The following is a 17,753-nucleotide window of genomic DNA, read 5'->3' as shown; positions in this document are numbered from 1 at the left end:
ACAGGCCAAGAAACAGACCAAAGCTGGTCTTTATACAAGTTAGAAAATTCCTTTGGTTAATCAAATTAATTGTTATATTACGAATAGATTATCCAAATGACTCCATCAAGCAATTAAGTGCTTCTAATGTCATATCAAAAAATGTTAGCAAGTTATTAACCTCAGAGACAACCACTCTGAAAGGACCCAAAGTCATCCACAGTGATAACGCTTCTAGAGATTTACGATCCAAAACCAATTCTATGTGGGCAGGAAAGTACCTTCGGACACACATTTGGTTCCCAATGCGCCTGCACTTCTGCTCTGTCCCTCCCTCTGACTGCTGGGCACTATGGTGTCACCTCTCTGACTGATGCATGGTGACAGACTAGCCCTCTTCCTAATCCTGCTCTTATTTGGGGTTACACTTTCCCTAGATCCGAAAATACTTTTGGACTAGAAACAACATCAAATTGCGTCTGAGAACACAAAAGTAAGTAAGCAACACTGACTAGAAATAACTATTTGCTTTTGCAACATGTAGCCCATAATCAGTATTAATTAAACATTTGTGCAGTTGAACCCAATAATATAAAAAATAATTTAAAAGAAATATTTCCCCAGGGTATGTAGAAATATGTAAGATCCACAGTGGGTAACTGAAAATGGAGTAAACTTCTGCTTAGAATCACAGGAGTGGAAGGGCATTTAGAGATAATCAGATCCCATGAAAAACTGAGGCCCAGAGAGGTACGCTCCAGGTCACAAAGATAATTAGTGGCAATGTGAGTCACGAACCAACAGTGCCAGACTCTAGTTGAATGGTCTTTCTAAAACAGTGTTACTTAAAATGTCATTTTAAAACTTAACTTAATCATGCTTTCAAATGTGTGGTTCTGCAAAACAGATTTCTAGATGCATGTATATTTAGACCCTTACATACAGATGCTTTAAAAATGCTGGATCTTCCTGCTCTGGGTGGTGTGGCTCAGTGGAATGAGTGCTGGCCTACAAACTGAAAGGTCACTGGTTCAATTCCCAGTCAGTGTACATGCCTGGGTTGTGGGCCAGGTCCCCAGTTGGGGGCATTCCAGAGGCAACTGACCAATCTATCTTTCACACATTGATGTTTCTCTCTCCCCCTTTCTCCTTCCCTTCCCCTCTATCTAAAAACAAATTTTAAAAATCTAAAAAAAAAAATGCTGGATCTTCCTAAGCCTGACCTCTGAGTCAAGAGACCTGGCTCTAGTCTCAATTTTTAACTAACCACTTGGTAGTGAATCAGTTTATCACACTGGGTATTAGTGTCCTGAACTACAAAATGAAGATACCAGATCTATTAGGTTGCCAAAAAGAAAAAGAGTCAAGCTAACTTAAGCAAAAAATTCAAAAATTCAACCTGACTTATCTCTGGTAACTAAAGAGTCCAGAAATAATCATGTTCTAGGTGCAGCTTAATCCAGAGGCTGAATCACGTCACCAGGATCTACCATATTTTTCAGAGTATAAGACGCACTTTTCACCCCCAAATTTGGGAAGAAAATTGGGGTATGTCTTCTAGTCTGAATGTAGCTTACCTGGCTTGCTGGTGGGGGGACAGGGTGGGGGTGCTGTGAAGCGGGGTCACAGAAGGCAGGACCAGGGTTGCCGCTGCAGGAAGCTGGCGGTGGCAGGAGTGGGGCGATGCTGCGGGCCCTGGGCTGGAAGGAGGGGGTGTCCCGGCGGTGCGAAGCAAGAGAGGCAGGAGCAGAGTCCCCTCTGCGACATACTATAGTGCTAGGGAGGAGGGTACAGGCAGTGCAGGCAGGTTAGGAGAAGAAAGCCTGCAGTGCCCCTATGTGCCTCCATCACGTAACTGGTGTGTCCCCCATTAACATTAACATAGGCAAATTCCACTGCAGGGTCACCTGTCAATGTGACCCTGCAGCTGTTGCAAAACTACAACTCCCATCATGCTTGGACAGGTTGGGATGATGGGAGCTGTAATTTGGCAACACTGCACAGCCACACAGGTTGTGTAAAACTGCTGCCCCCATACAAGAGTGTTGCACAACCTGTGGCCCTCCAGCAGCAGATCTCTCTATAACAGTGCGCCATCCACTGATGTTCTCAGCTACAGTGCCCCCATAACTATGAAGGACCAGTGCTGATAGTTGTCATTACTGTATTTTGTTGTAGAAAGATACCATAATGGACCATAGTCTCCTGCTGAATCTACTGTAATTGTGGAAAGATGTCAAAGCAGAAAAGAATTTCTGCTTTAAAGGATGTCATTAAATATTTTACTACATTTTTTGCTTCAGAATTCTTTTTCCTATTTTCCTCCTCTAAAACCTAGGTGCGTCTTATGGTCCGAAAAATACGGTAATCTCTCATCTGTCTGATGCATCCCTTTTTGCTGGCTCTATTTTCAGGCCCCATGTGTCACGGCATGACTGCCGGCTACACTAGGCCGATATCCTCCCAAATTCCAGCCCCTAGGGTCAGACAAAATCAACAACTACACTGGACAGAATGCCTTTTTAGGTCACTTACATATGCATCATTTTCTGGTTCTTTGAGCTCCTGTTAACCTCTACCTTTGATTATAAGTATACAAACTATTCTGTGGAAAGTTAGTAGCTCTTTGTACCCAAGAGGCAGGGATCTGTTGCACCTCCACTACCATGCTGTGACTAGTAACTAGCACCTCATCGTGTGCCCGCATTTCAGTTCGGCCTCACTGTAGTTTCCCTTCATGTACTGCATTGTCACATGTCGCTCTGCCTTTGCACACACTCTTCGCTCTGTCTGAGATGCACTTTTTCTCCCTCGTCTCTCTGGAAAATGCTTCCTCATTGAGCCAAACGTAACTTTTCTTGGGAAATCTTTCCTGATTACAGCCCTCCTCTGCAGTGAAATTGAGCACTCAACTGACTTAGACCTTCCTACCTACCTCGACTGGAATACACATTTTTTGTTTACATGTCTTTTCCAAGGACTACTGGTCCATACATATTCATCTTTGTGTCCCCAGGGCCAAATACAGTGCCTGAACATTAGAATTTTGATGAATGAATCAATAACTCAAAGAATTCTAGCTACTCCGAACTAGAATATTACTGACTCCTATTATGTCACCTAAAACAATTAAAAATCATGCATGTTTGTTCCACACCGCACTTCAACCCCTGACAATAACACATGATTTCACAGTCTTATATGTTTATAAAGCAGAGTTGACCCTGCTTTCTAACCTGTGTTGGGACAAACTTTTATTTGGTTTTCACAAAAGAAATGGGATTCCACCGCCACTAAATCTGAGGCCTCTGGGCATTAAAGAATGTGCTCCTCAATACTTGCACAGTCATACACATCTCAGCGTTCCACTTTCTTTAATAAGAATACTGGAATACTTTTAATGAAGTTTGCTGAGCATACAATCTGTATTTCCTATCCATATTCCTCAGCTACAGTTAACAAATAATATTTCTGCTTGTCCTCCATTACCCACGAGCTAGTCAGAGGTTATTATGCCAGAGGAGGGCAGGGTGCAGGACCTGGCTTAGGGAGCTGCAAGGCCGGGGCTTGGTGTGGGCGATCACTCTGTGTTTCCCACCTATATCCCGCTTCATTCTTTTTATACAGGGAGAATCAAATTTTAAAGTATCTTAAAAGCCTAGAAAAAGAAGGCAGCATGCAATGAGGAAAGTCAGGCCACTGCCTTTGTCTTGGTTTACAGGAAGGTGTAAATTAACTTCTAAGGACATCTACATACAGCTACCAGCAAGGAAAGTCAAAACATGGGTCCTTGGGATAATTTTCATGAATCACTGTAGCTTAGGAAAAGCTCAGCTTAAGAGCCGCATTACTGACTTGGGTATAGGTACTACTTGTTAGAACTCAATCAGTTGACCCTAATAGCTTACTGCCAATTGTGGAATTTAAGGAACCAAAGAATATAGACCAAGGAACTTAGTGGAAGATACTATCTAAGGTTGATGATGTTTTGTTTGCCAGACTCATTGTCCCTCACTTGGAAAACACAAACAAATAAATTCAGAAAGCATTTACCTACATTTACTAAAAGAGCTTATTCAGTATTGTAATACTGATGTTTGTGTCATTGCAGAGCCACTCAAAGACCACACAGACCACTGGAAAGGAGTCCAATGCAGGCCTCTTAAGAGTTACACCCTCACACTCCTCCTAGGAAACTCCACCTTTCCGTTTCCTTGAGTGAACCATGCTGTCTCTCAAATCCAGGCTCAGTGCATACTGTCCCAACTTCCTGGAACACCCTTCTCCCATTGCCTGCCTGATCCCCAGTTTCATCAAGTCAAATCTTTCCTTCAGCTCACAGTTCCCCGGGAATCCCTCCTGTAATCTAGATTCGATTATGCTTCCTTGAATCCTGAATTTATCTTCCCTAACATTTATCGCACCTGAAGTTATTTGTTCACTATTTGCCTTCCCTGATTGATTGTAAAGTCTGTAACAACCAGGGCTCTTAGGACTTGTTCACCACTCTGAAAAACAAGATAGGAATGTGGAGTAGCCTGATTAAATTGGGGGAGAATGAAGGGAAAGTTTCGCTTATGCTTATACAAATAGTGAAAAGGGGGGATATCTGGAAAAGAGAGAAAAAGATAAAACAAATATTCAAACATATAGGAAGTCCCTCTAATGTGTCAGGCACTGGACTATGATATGTTTGGGGGCTGCAAAGACCAACAAGTCATGGTATTGCTCAACGAATTGTAGTTGTTATCTTGTTCGAGTCAGAAAATAAGAGGTTTATAAAACAGACGGATATTCAGATTCCTGAAATACAAAAAGATATATGAGAGAAAGACAACATGGGGAGAAAAGACAGACTTTGAACACTCGCCAATATCATTGACTCCATTTATCTTCTTCACCTACACCTCAGTCTGCTTATGGACTTGCGTTTTTTAGCTAAACATGGAACATAAAGGCCTGCTCCTTCAGATTTATAAACACAATTTGGGCTCTTTGCTTTGTACATCATAGTAGTCTTTCAAAAAGCAGTTTAATCAACAAATATTATGGAACCCCTGCTGTGCGGCCAGCACCGTACTGTAGGCTGTGTACCTTAAAATTGATGCCTTATTCTACCTTCATATCTCAGCTCTCCACATCCTTTCTAGACCCACAGCTGTTTGTGTAAGTGTTTATCTCTTTCATTTTCCTTTTAAATCAGCACTCTGTAATCACAATAACACATTCTGGTGCTGTGGTAGGTGAGGAAGTTGAGACAGTTGCTTGCATGACTCAACCCAGCTCATGTTCCCCAAAGCTTCATTTATTTGACATCCCACCCTCATTCTGACCACACTGCCTTGGCAGCACCACGAAGTACTAAAAATGACAATAATTAAGTCCAGTATCCTAAATAAAAGAAAAATTACAGATCTGTTTTCTTACAGTAAGAAAAACCATGCTAGTTTCTATCTATGTATGCCTGTGAAAGTCTACAAAGTATATTCATATATTAAATTTTCACTGACCTACAAAAAAAAAGTAGGATCAAAATATTTGTTTATTCTTGACAATCGTTTTTTTTTTCCCTAGAAGCTGGTTCTGGATAGGGGGACTTTAACAAAATTCATCTCTACCCAGAGTCCTATGCTTTGATGGCGAGGCCTCATGGAATTTGGAGTGATGTGATAAAGAATAAGCACAGGGTTTTTGGAAATTCTCAAGAAGCCAGTAAAATAGCATTACCAAGGCAGAAAATGTAAGTTGAACAAGAGTTTTATACAAGTTAATGTTGACCGAGTAGATGTCAACTCTTCATTACCCATATGGTGCTAATTCTAGAGATGTAAAAGAAGTTGGGAGTGATTCAAATGGATAAAATCCAAGAGATGGAGAGAATTCAATACAAGCTATCAGAGAAAAAATGCACTGGTGGTATTCAGCCTTCCAGGGAAACAACTTAGCTGGCATGGATCAGTCAGTTGGGCATTGTCCCACAAAGTGAAATGTTACCAGTTCGATTCCAGTCAGGGCACATACCTGGGCTGTGGGTTCAATCCCCGATCAGGACATGTGCAAGAAACAACCAATCAATGTTTGTCACATCAATATTTTGCTTCCTCTCTTTCTCCTCCTTTCCCTTATCTCTAAAGATAAATAAAAACCTGTTTTAAAATCAATGGTAGTTCCAAGAACTTCTGTGTCCAGTGGGTGTTCCTGAAGCAGTTTCTACATGAAGCCAAAAGATTATTCTTATGCACAGAATGAAGAGATACGAGTACAGATGCTAAATAAAAGGAAAATACATACAAAATGTTGTAAACTAAATGAGTAAAGGGAACACATAGCATAGTTTTTTCTCCCAAGACTGCATCACATTTTAATAAAAATAATGTGCACACTTCTCACTAGTTGATCGAGTGTTGTGTACTTCACCCAACAATTGCACCCCATTACACCAAAGCATGTTGTTTCTCCAGAAGAACAGCCTCCATGTCCAAGGTCAGGAAGGGTAAAAATCACTGTCAGTAGAAAAGTGATGATAGAACAAAACTAATGAACCTGCTTGAGAATTACCCTTAAAAAATTTTATTCCATCACAGGAGCTTCTTTTTCCCTTCCAAGAAAATCTAACATTCAAAAATTAAGTATAATCTCAGTTAAATGTCCAAGGGAGGTAGGGGGTATTATAAAGGAATACCCTTTTCTGGGGTAAAATTGTATCTGTCTCTCTCCCTGAAAGTCTGAAAGACTTTAGACATTGTGAAACTATGAGTAGAATTCTCTCTAGTACCACCGTGTTCTGGATACCTTCTTATTGGATCATCAGGGGGTACCTGAAAAACTAGACTAGACTGGCAACATTTGCTTAGGGCATGTCAGTCAGCTCAGTTCTGCAAATGTTCCAGGAGCTGGAAACATAATTAACACTGGAGCAAAGAACTTGGTGGGTGTCCTAGATTTGAGTCTGGGATTTGTATTAGAAATACGCAAAGATGGAGCTTCTGACCATGAGAAGCTGCTGAGAGAGATACTCAAACATCAGGGAAAGATGGGAGTCCACATCAAGACTACAAATCACTAAAGAGAATCAGCCCAGGGGCCAGACTAAAAATATAAATAAAGAATTTTGGCTTGTCAAAGGGACACCCTTATTATCCTAGGGAATATGTTAACAGATACATGGATGAGCACAAAGTCAAATGCATCACAGGTGTGGGTAACAATAAAATTTAACATACATATAGTGATTAGAATTGTTAAAGTGCTTTCCCACAAATAATTGCATTGAATCTTCACAATTCCAGGAATGGAGTAAAGACAGATATTTTATTAATATTATTGTGAGTCTATAAAAGAGGTGTTAAATGAAAATTACCAGGCATGTGGCAACTCAGCATACCTTGAGACCATCCCAGGAAGAGGAGGACTGATCCCTTCACTCTTCACACAGGAGTCCCCACTCCAGTATCCACACGGTGAGTCTGCCCACACATGACTTGGCCAGTTCCCACCTCAGACCCTCAGACATCTTTGTCACCAAGTGACTCACTTTGTGGTCAATTAACTCCCATGAAGGCTTCCATTCCTATAATCCTCATATACCGAAAGAAAGTCAATTTACCTCCCCTCTTCTTAACCCCTTAATACCCTCTACTTTTTCTCTTTAGATTCTCTCTTCAAACCCCTATGACCTCTAGAATCTTCTTCCTTTATATAAAAGGGAAAAAAAACTGTAAGCACATCTCTCCACATTTTGTTATGTAATTCACCTATGATAGAATGAAGGGCAAGGGCGGCAATTTATTGGCTCCTTAATACCACACTTCCACCCTGGTACCTGTGCCATCTGCTTATACCACCATGTACACTTCTAGGTTTCCATCATCTACTGACCTCCCGGCCCCATTCTTCAAGACATAACGCTATTCTTTTCTCCTCAACCCCAACTTATGACATCATTCTTGAAAACTTCAGTGTCTCTGTGGGATATCCACCCAACTCCTTCAATCTATTCTTTGACCTAAAATACAAAATAAAAAGTCTCACTTCCACTCAACATAGACTCCCCTACACTGCCAAAAATATATCCTGAACATTGTCATTACTGTATTTTTCCACACCCCAAATCTAAACTGCAAATGTCCCATTTTAGGACCTAGCTGCCTTTGCTCCAGTGTTCTTAGGGTACTCACTTGCACACCCCTGCTCTCCAAACTCGTGGAGTCCTCCAGCCCCTGGGTCCTTCATTTCCGCACAGTCTATCAGCCTTCTTTCAAAAGACCACAAGTAGTTGGCTATCTGAACTACTCACCACTAGCATGTTCAAATCTATATATGTATCTTCATATATTGCTCTCACCTGACAATCTCCCAACACAGGATCAATGCCATGTTGGTACCTAGAAGGTTAAGCACTCCTAAATAAAACGTCACAACCATCCACATTATTGTCATAACAAACATATGGCTTTGATCTTAGGACTTCAATACATCTCCTCAATAATTTCACTGGATCAACATTTCTTCTTACTCTTCTTAATAATTATTTTAAACTTATACATCTCTATTGAGGAACTCTACCAAAGCCTGTCCCGCTGCTCACTCTAAGTAGGCAGCATAATTGTTTTCCTCATTGAAAAAAAGTGGTGTCCAGAAAGGTAAAAGGGAAAGAACAGAGTGTGGTGTTATAAAAGCTAACTTTTCTGAAGAATCCTCTACCCTCTCTATGAGGCCATTACACAGAAAAGTTCTCAGGGCTTACCCTTGGTTCTCTTCTCTCCCCATTTTCAGTATATTTCATCTGCTCCTATAGCTTCAATTATCTTCTTTACATAAATGACTTTGAAATCTCTATTATCAGTTCAGCCTACTCTCTTTGTACCATTAAAACTTCAACTCAACATTCTCAACATTTCCACTTATATATCTAAAAAGCACCTCAGATCCTCATATTTAAACTCTCTCTCTCTCTCTCTCTCTCTCTCTCACACACACACACACACACACACACACACACACACAATCAACTCTCTTATCCCCTTCCCAGTAAAATGTACCACCACCCAGTTGCTTGAGATAGAATCTTGGTAGTTATCCTTGCCTCCTCCCTCTACCTTACCCAATTCATCAAAAATTTCGACTAATATTATCTCCTGCTTTCTCTCAAATCCAGTTTTCCCTATTCAAATAATGAACAACAACCCTGTTTAAATAAGTAAGCTAAAGCTGAGAGAGGTTAAGACATTGCCCAGTTTACACAATTAGTAGGCAGCAGAGCCAACTCGGACTTCTATTGGCTTCCAGAGCCCATTCTCAACATTAGAGAATACTACCTCACTTGGAGGAACTCTCAGAGTCAAAAATATTTCCAGGAGACACAAATGAGACTATTTCAACTGCAGAATGGCCCAAAGACCAAGGAAAGAAGGCACTGGGGATAATCAACTTTCAAGGAAATCATCTAAACCCTCAAACAAAATCTGTGGTACTTTCAAGAACTTCTGTGTCTAGGGAGTACTCTTGAAGCAATTTCTACATGAAACCAGAAAATGGTCCTAATGCTCAGAATGAAGAGATAGGAGTATAAACAGATGAGGAATAGAAGGAGAAATACATCATGGAATGTGGCCATTGAGGGGCATGTGTCATGAATGAAAATTATTCTTTGATTTTTTTTTAATTCCTTGCTGTTTAAGCCACTGAGATTTTGAGGTTATTTGTTACCATAGCATAACGTGATTTATCCTGACTAATTCAATCTCTTCTGTTTTGAGTAAGGCTTATGTCCAGAAAGAAATAAAGATTGAAATAGCTGTAAAGTAGTGTTCTTTCCCTGGAAATTTTTTTCTAGTAATTTCATTTACCCTCTTGTTATGTTCATGGTTCTCCCTGGTTTCTCGTTTTACACCTCTGATGCCAGTGGATGTGTCCACTGGAGACACTGAGAAGAAATGCATGTTACAGGGGGCATAAATGAATGGCAAGTTTTCAGCCTCCCCCCAAATGAAATTACCTTAAAAATTATGAAAAGGCAATATAAATAAGAGCTATTTTTATATTGTATCATCTTTGTAGAGATATATCTTTATGTCTTCCTCATTGTAGACAACCAAAATGTTCTTGGACTAGAAGCTGCATCTACCGTTATTCCGTGACTCAAAAAGTAATTTTAAATTACTTTTGGTTCAAAGCATGGGCTTTGAAGTCTAGCAGAAATAGATTTATGTTCTGGTTCTCTGTCACTTTCCAACTAAGCGACTTTGGGATGTCTAAATGAGGACAATAATTATATCTATTTCATAGTGTCTTATGTAACTTGAACCATCAGTGAATGTAAAGTGGTTAGGGCAGCAGATAACAGGGCTTCATAGGTGCTAGTTAGTAGTCATTGCAGTAATACCATCTTTTCATCATAGGGTTGTTTTCACTATATATCAGATAATCAGGGATAGGTTTTTGTGTATTTGATCCATAGTGGCTGGATCTGAAAGGCAAGAGAATGTGAAGGCTCTTTGGGAAGGTGGGAGAAATAAATTCCAACATACATGCACACTGAAAAATCCATGGCTCTTCTGGATAACTTATGAGTTAATTTCTAGAAAGGAATCAAGAGATGATCTCTGTAAAAGTAATCTTTTTTAAATTTAATATTTACTGTTATCAAACCAATTCATCTTACTGCTGTAAGGCTTATGGCAAACAGGTGACAAAAAACAATAGTCGCCTGTGTGTGGTGGTGCAGTGGTGAACTCAAGACATGGGGTCCAGCAGAAGGAAGGCCTGCTTGAGTGTGGTTGGTAGGTAATAATATGGGTGTAATAATTTATAGGATTTTTTTGTTTTATTGAATTTACTCTTCCAGTTTTAATTTGAACTTTCACCTAAAATGTCGTATAGTGTGCTTGAGTGTGATATTGTTATGTTACAGAATTACATGCTTATGATTTTGTAGTAAAAAGGGGCATTTATATGTGCTGGACCCTGTACTTGTTGTTAATGGTGAGGGTGGGAGAAAAGGGCAAACTTGAATAACTCCCAGTTTGGGGGTGGGAGGCTAAGCAAACTAGGTGAACGGCAGGCCCATTAACTAAGAGGGAGAAGACTAATAGAAGAGTAGATTTCTAGCAGAGAGTGGAAGCAGAGAGGAAATCAAGAGTTCTGGTTTGGATCTAGAAATTTAGACAGCAAATGTAAAGATGTTAGGTAGACAATTTGATATACAGCCTAGAGGTTAGGGCATGGGTCATGGGGAAATTCACTCATTTGGAAGTCACTGGCATGTAGATGTTAAATATTTTATATTTAAATAAGAGCAACCTAGGAGAAGTGAGCTAAAAAAACTGAAGCTGAAGCCCTTCAACATGTAGAGCTCACACTGAGAAGAGTAGCCAAAACAAGTGACTGAGAAGTGGTGGCCAGTATGATTGACAAAGAGCCAGGAGGGCGTGGTGGGTCTGGAGTAAACAGTGGTTCAAGGAAGAGGACGTGGTCAACTGTGTACATACAGCTCAGTATTCATAGTACAAACTCAGCCACCTTTTATTTCCCTGCCTCTACCCTAAATGGATCATGGTGCTTTTGCTATTATTATTCTCTTGCACTGCAATGCCTCCTCACCTGCCAAAACCCTATCTATCCTTCATGACCATGCAAGAAGGCCATCACCTTAATAATGCATCTCCTGACTCCACTAATAACATATTTTCTCTTCCTCCATAACAGCCTAGAGCCCATCGTATACTATATTTTATTCTGCTTTGTGCTATAAGTATATGTATTCTCTCTTCACCCTTCATGCATCCCAGCTGGACTGCAGAATAGGCCCCCAACCCCTTCTAATGCAGCAAAGTGTTTGGCATGTTTTAGGTGCTCAATAAACATTTTCACTGAGTCAAATCCAAAAATGTATACCTCAAGCCAGAAAACTATCAAAAAAGGGCAATCTCTTTTATTACTTTAAATTTCTGTTTGCTAGCATGTGCATCATCTGTGCCAAAGCCCAGGAATTATTTATACATTCCCCTGAATATGTCTTAAGCTAATGGCTATTTTTAAAAAACATTTAGATCCATCTTTCCCCCAGATGTCAGGTATTAAAATAACAAGTAGCAAAAACCCCATGGATGAAACACCCTTTGTGGTCCCCGGACTTCACACCGAAAAGCTAAAAAGACTGTGCTACGCCAAGCCTCGGTTACGCATCAGGCTGGCAGTAGTTCTTCAATGTTCTTGCTTCAAATGTCACCCTGTACCTGCATTCTCTTCCACTGGGGAGGTGGACTGTGGTAGAAAGAAGTCATCTGAAAGGTAATTGTGGCTAAAGGTTGTAGAATGAGGAGAGAGAAACAGGTTAGAGTCAAAGTCAATGCTTTATGAACCAAAAACAATTTCTACAGGCCTAATAATCAACCAGAATTGTTTGTCAAGCTGCTTTGTGCCATTTGCTATAAAAATGGCTGGGATTTTGGCGAGAATGTTGACCTTTATGGTTTCCTTTACCCCTCCCCTGTTTTGCACCATGTGGTATCACAGCTGTCTACCAAAACTAATCACTCCTTCACCATCAATGGCAATTCAGAAAAATAGATCCTCAAACTATTGCTAAAAAGTTTAGAACTTTATAGATATTTGTAAATAGACAAATAGCCTAGTGATTAAGGATATACACTCTTTTTAGTTTCATATTCCAGATCTATAACATATTAACTGTATGATCATCCAAAGTGCTTGTTTTGTGTTGACCCTACTTCCTGTACTTTCAGACTCTCATATTCAGTATTAGAAAACTTTTTGAGAGTGCAAGGTAGTAGCTATTACAAATGCCCAATAATAGACTATGTAAGTATAAATAATCAGCCTAACCTCCCTTTGCCACCAACATTTCCTCACAACAATAAAAAGACTGGTAACCTCCTTTTCTTACTGGCGGCGCCAGTTCAACAACACTCGGGAAGGTATTAGTTTCCTTTAGTACAAAGTGTAACCATCAGAACAGAAGAACAGCATGAGTAAAAATGACAGCATGGGACTTTGTGGCCTATAGATTTAGTTGCTCATATAAGAACCTGGAAGGGAGAACCCCCAAAAGATTAGTCACTGTATTTTGTGTTGCAGAGCTCAATTGAGGCTAACAAAGCATTTGCCAACAAAAGAGATGGGATAATGGCAGTATTCACTCGCTCTGGACTGAATAAACAAGTGTGGTATTTGTGGGCTGACTAACGTCCTGGAATAAACCAGGCAGTCAGCCAAATTCTAGGAGTTTTGATGAAAAGACAGCAAGCCCACACTTTTCTTCATGGACAGTGCTCCATGGGAGTATTGATGTCCACAAGGACCACCTGGGCCTTCAACCTGCCTTAAAGATTCATCCATATTCAACTACAGGGAGTTCTAAATGTTTCTGTAATTAAAAACCTAGATTGAGTGATAGAAGCTAAATCCCTTCTTGGGAAGTGTCAAATGTGCCATTCATCTCCTTTTAGAAATGTGTTAACACTGTCCCTTTTTAAATACTACATTACCCTGAAAAGATATAATTAGGTCACTAAAATGTGACTCTGTTCCTATCTTTCTATTTATTCATTCATTTTATTTATTGTCTTCTATCTGCTCCAGGCACCATGTAGGGTTCTGTGGATGAAACAGTGACTGAGCCAGACACAGATTATGCCCTTGGGAAGCCCCCGGGCCAGGCTTTACAATTTCAAGGGTACTGGAAGAGTAATTCAATCCTGTGATTTATTTTTGATCAGAGAAAAGTATTAAAATTTGCAATTTTTTTAGTGAAGAGGTCATAAGCCCTTCTGTTAAGGTCACAAAATACATGTGTAGGGAAATCAGAAATAAGAATATGAGGTTTCCCTTTATCTGGCCACCAGGGTCCCCCACCATGGTGTGATGACCATAGGCATCAATGAACCCCCTAACAGATTTTATTTCAAACTGCAGCTAGTGAAACGCCTAGGACTATGTTCCATACGTTCTTGACTAACTCAAGAAAAACTTCCTTGCGGGGGAAAGAACTGACGGAATCTTCTTTAAATCTATAAGGCTGGTTTATCCACCCAGATCAGAAATGTGTATGATATAAGCGAGCTAAAAACACAGTCCCTGGGTGATTCAATGTGAATATAACATAAGCCAGAGGGAGGAAGTTCACTGTGACAACTCACATCCAGGAAGTGTTTTATGGGTCTCCCCCAAAATCTCAAGCCTTCCCTAAAATCTAGGGTCTTCTTAAGTAGTATTTACATACATTGGAGCTTTCATACTTCCTATGTGAAGATGTAATCTCCATGATTTACTTAACCTGCAGAATCCCCGTAGGAGGCTGCCAACCTGCAACCATAGAGACTTAGTCTTAAGAGGCATTATATGTAATTGCCTTTAGAAGTAAATTCAGGTAGATTAGCAGATATTTTAAGTAAGCTCCTTCACAAATAATTGGCAAGGAATCAGGAGTTTTCGAAGTCATCAAATAAACACCAAGTTTAGCATATTTAGGTTAGCCTTGTAAACATAACTCTTTAGGAATAAGGGTATTACAGAATCAAGTTTTGGGAAAGAAGCATAATACCTGCTTAATCACTATGAAAAGTGAAGGGAGAGTTGGAAAAGAAAAATATAAACGAGTTGAAAAGAAGGAAAAAGAGCCACTTCGGGTTTAGAAAATAGGGAAAGAAAACCTGATCCTGTGGTGATAAGCAGAAAGCAGAAGTCACCCACATAAACTCTGTTTGACCAGCAGCTCACTGTGTGCCTTGAAGGAAAAAAAAATGAAGTGCACAGCCCACAAACCAGAGGAAGGCCTGCACAGGAAGTGGAGAGAAAGATAATAGTGCTATGGACTGCGGGACAGGATGAAGCCACTCCATGTGAGAGGTTCAAGAAAATCAAGGAGGCAATACAGACATCAAAATGTTTCCTGTGAGGCCCTGGCCAGTGTGGCTCAGTTGGTTGGAGCTTCATACTGTAACCAAAAAGTTGCAGGTTCGATTTCAGGTCAGGGCACATAATCAGGTTGGCAGTTCCATCCCAGGTCCAGGTGCATATGATACTCGTCCCAGCAAGTGCAGGAGGTAACCAACTGATACTTCTCTCACACATTAATGTTTCTCTCTCTTCCTTCCTCTCTACACTCCTCTCTCTCTAAAATCAATGAAAAAATACCTTTGGGTAAGGATGAAAAAAAATGTTTCCTGTCATTAACTCAGGACCACAACCTGATTTCAAGCACCACGGAAACACAGATGAAGAAAGCTGTACAAACTGGGACCATTTTTTAAAACATCTCTCTGCTTTTTGCTTGTCAGAGATGATAAGAATCATCTCTGAACACTGCTCAGGGCACACACACTGAATCCCAGTGAGGTGAGTGATTCTATGGCCAGTGTTACATTTCCTAGCAAAATCAAACCAGCAGCATGAAGTAGCAAAAAGAGCTTCCCTAGACAGTGCCAGAAAACTCAGTGCCAAAAGCCTGAGGTGGTTATTAGAAAATGGTTACTGCCTCTGTCTGACTACAGTCTCTTCACCGCCAGCAAACTGCCACAGCACAATCCAGCCAAAGCGATCACTGCTCCCTTGGGAAGCAATCACTGTTCACCAAGAGCTCCTGCTAACATCCCTGCTGTCTGCAAAGTGGCTGGACAGGGACATGCCAGCGATTCCTGTTGACAATTAAGGAGAAATTACCCAATGGGATTTTAACTTTTAACTGGATTTCAGCCATGCTATTTCCTTTGGTTACCTCTCAGCTGGAATTCCTTGGTAGCCAAATTCTACTGCACTTCACATCCACAGTCATCAGAGCAGTGCAAAGCAAGGAAAATTGGAAAGGAGTCAGGATACCCCACTTCCATCCCTATTAGCTGCAATGCCTTTGACCCAGCCAAGTTGCTTCTCTGTACTCCCTTGTCCTTTAATCATAAAATGGGATGATGTGAAACCTACCTCACAGGGGTATAGACATAGGAGAGAACAGATGAGCAAAACGTCATAGAAGTATATTGAAATATACGTAAGTGTGTGTATGTATATATACATATATGTGTGTACATATATAAATATACATACAACTTTTTTAATGTTTTACAATTGCATAAAAGTGAGATATAGATTTGACAAGTCCCTGGGTAAATTATATGGATAATCTTGGCATTTTAGAATAAAAATTCCTTCCTTGGTTTTAGGGGAAAAGATAGTTGTCTAAATGTTCAGACTTCTCTAAGTTCTTGTGATGGAATCTACACAAACTGACTTTTGATTGCTGGGAGGCCAGAGACAAATATTTTGAAGAAAAAAAAAAGCTACTGAGAAATAAATGTTTACGTTATGCTGGCCGATCTATGAAGTACTTTACAGACATTATTTTACTTCCTGTTCATCACAAGCCCATGAAGTATGCATTATTTAATAACACTTAAGTTTATGAACAAATTTATTGTTTGAACAGATATTCAAACTCAGGTCTGTCTGACTTCAAGGCCCTTAATCATAGAGCCATTCTAACTCTGTGAAGGAAACCGTCTTTCCCTTTTGCCCCTATTTGAGGCTTTAGCATTTTGTTTTGCTATTAGAAGTTGACCAGTGTGCTCTGGCTGGTCTGAGAGCCAGAGCCTGTTGGCCCCTCCTACAAGAGCAGATGGTATTTGGACAGTGACAGAGAGGGACTGGTGTAAGAAAAGAGTTCTAAAAAGAGGAGGCAAAGAAGCTTTATGAGTAAAGCACCTATAGGACTCATATTCAGTTCTGAAAAAATGCATTTCTTTGGAAAATGCTGCCACAAAGGTTTAGACGGAACAGGAAAGACATTTCCTATATTCTCTGGCCATTGCATTTAGACTAAACTTACACCTCAGATGTGGCAATGAGCTGCTCAGGAATTTCATTCAATTAGAAGCAACATCTAAAAGGTTGTTACCTCAAATGGTTTCTTTTAGAGTTAAAATCATTCCAAATAGCTATACTAGTTTTGTTCTAGAAAGCAGTACTGACTCAAGAAATGTTTCTAATATTCTTCATCATAATGCTCGAAGCCTAGAAGAACCACAGAGCATATTAGCCTAGTTACTAGAAGTTATATGGAAACACCAACTTGAAAAAGTCTTAACAATAGTATTTTAGAAGCGACAGTAATAATAAAATCTAAATAGTTGATATTTTTGGAAAGCAAGAATGGAAAGCATAGTGCTACACCTTTTACACAAATTATTTCACTTGAATCTTGCCATATCCCAATAAGGTAAGCACTGTGATTCCATTTTTAAACATGAAGACTTAGGTGTGTCTTTGATATTTCTCATTGTCAAAACCAAATAACAAAGGAAGGTAGAGAGGGTCAAGTGTAATGGAACATTTTCACATATACTCCCTTCAAACTCCTCATTTTTTCAGTGTTCTCTCAAATATCTTATTCTATCATCCATGGTGGTTTAAAAACCCCATTCATTTGTTCTATTGCTTCCCTAACATGGATTGTTGACTCAGTATACCCCATGAAATTATCCAGAAATTTAAAAAAAAAATTCAAACCTTAAAAAAGGTAATTAAAAACATTTTACTTAAAAGGACCTGAGAATGGTCCTAGCCAGGTGGCTCAGTTGGTTGGGGCATTGTCCCCTACACCAAAAGCTTGCAGGTTCGATCCCCAGTTGGGGCATACACCTAAGTTGCAAGTTTGCTCCCTGGTCGTGGTGCATACAGGAGGCAACCAATCAATGTTTCTCTCTCACATCGATGTTTCTCTCTCTTTCTCCCTTCCTTTCTCTCTAAAATCAATAAGCATA

General features: G+C 40.0%; 1 long non-coding RNA gene across 2 annotated transcripts in view; it reads right to left on the bottom strand.

The window, feature by feature from the left end:
• Positions 1-17,753, bottom strand: part of LOC139440959 (uncharacterized) — a 113,628-nt gene that overhangs the window by 61,674 nt on the left and 34,201 nt on the right. The gene's annotated exons all lie outside the window — the stretch shown is intronic.

The sequence above is a fragment of the Desmodus rotundus genome, chromosome 1 (genome assembly GCF_022682495.2).
Source record: "Desmodus rotundus isolate HL8 chromosome 1, HLdesRot8A.1, whole genome shotgun sequence".
In the NCBI taxonomy this organism is placed as follows: domain Eukaryota; kingdom Metazoa; phylum Chordata; class Mammalia; order Chiroptera; family Phyllostomidae; genus Desmodus; species Desmodus rotundus.
Note: the sequence above shows the minus strand (reverse complement) of the source record. Positions and strands in the feature narration are given on the sequence as shown.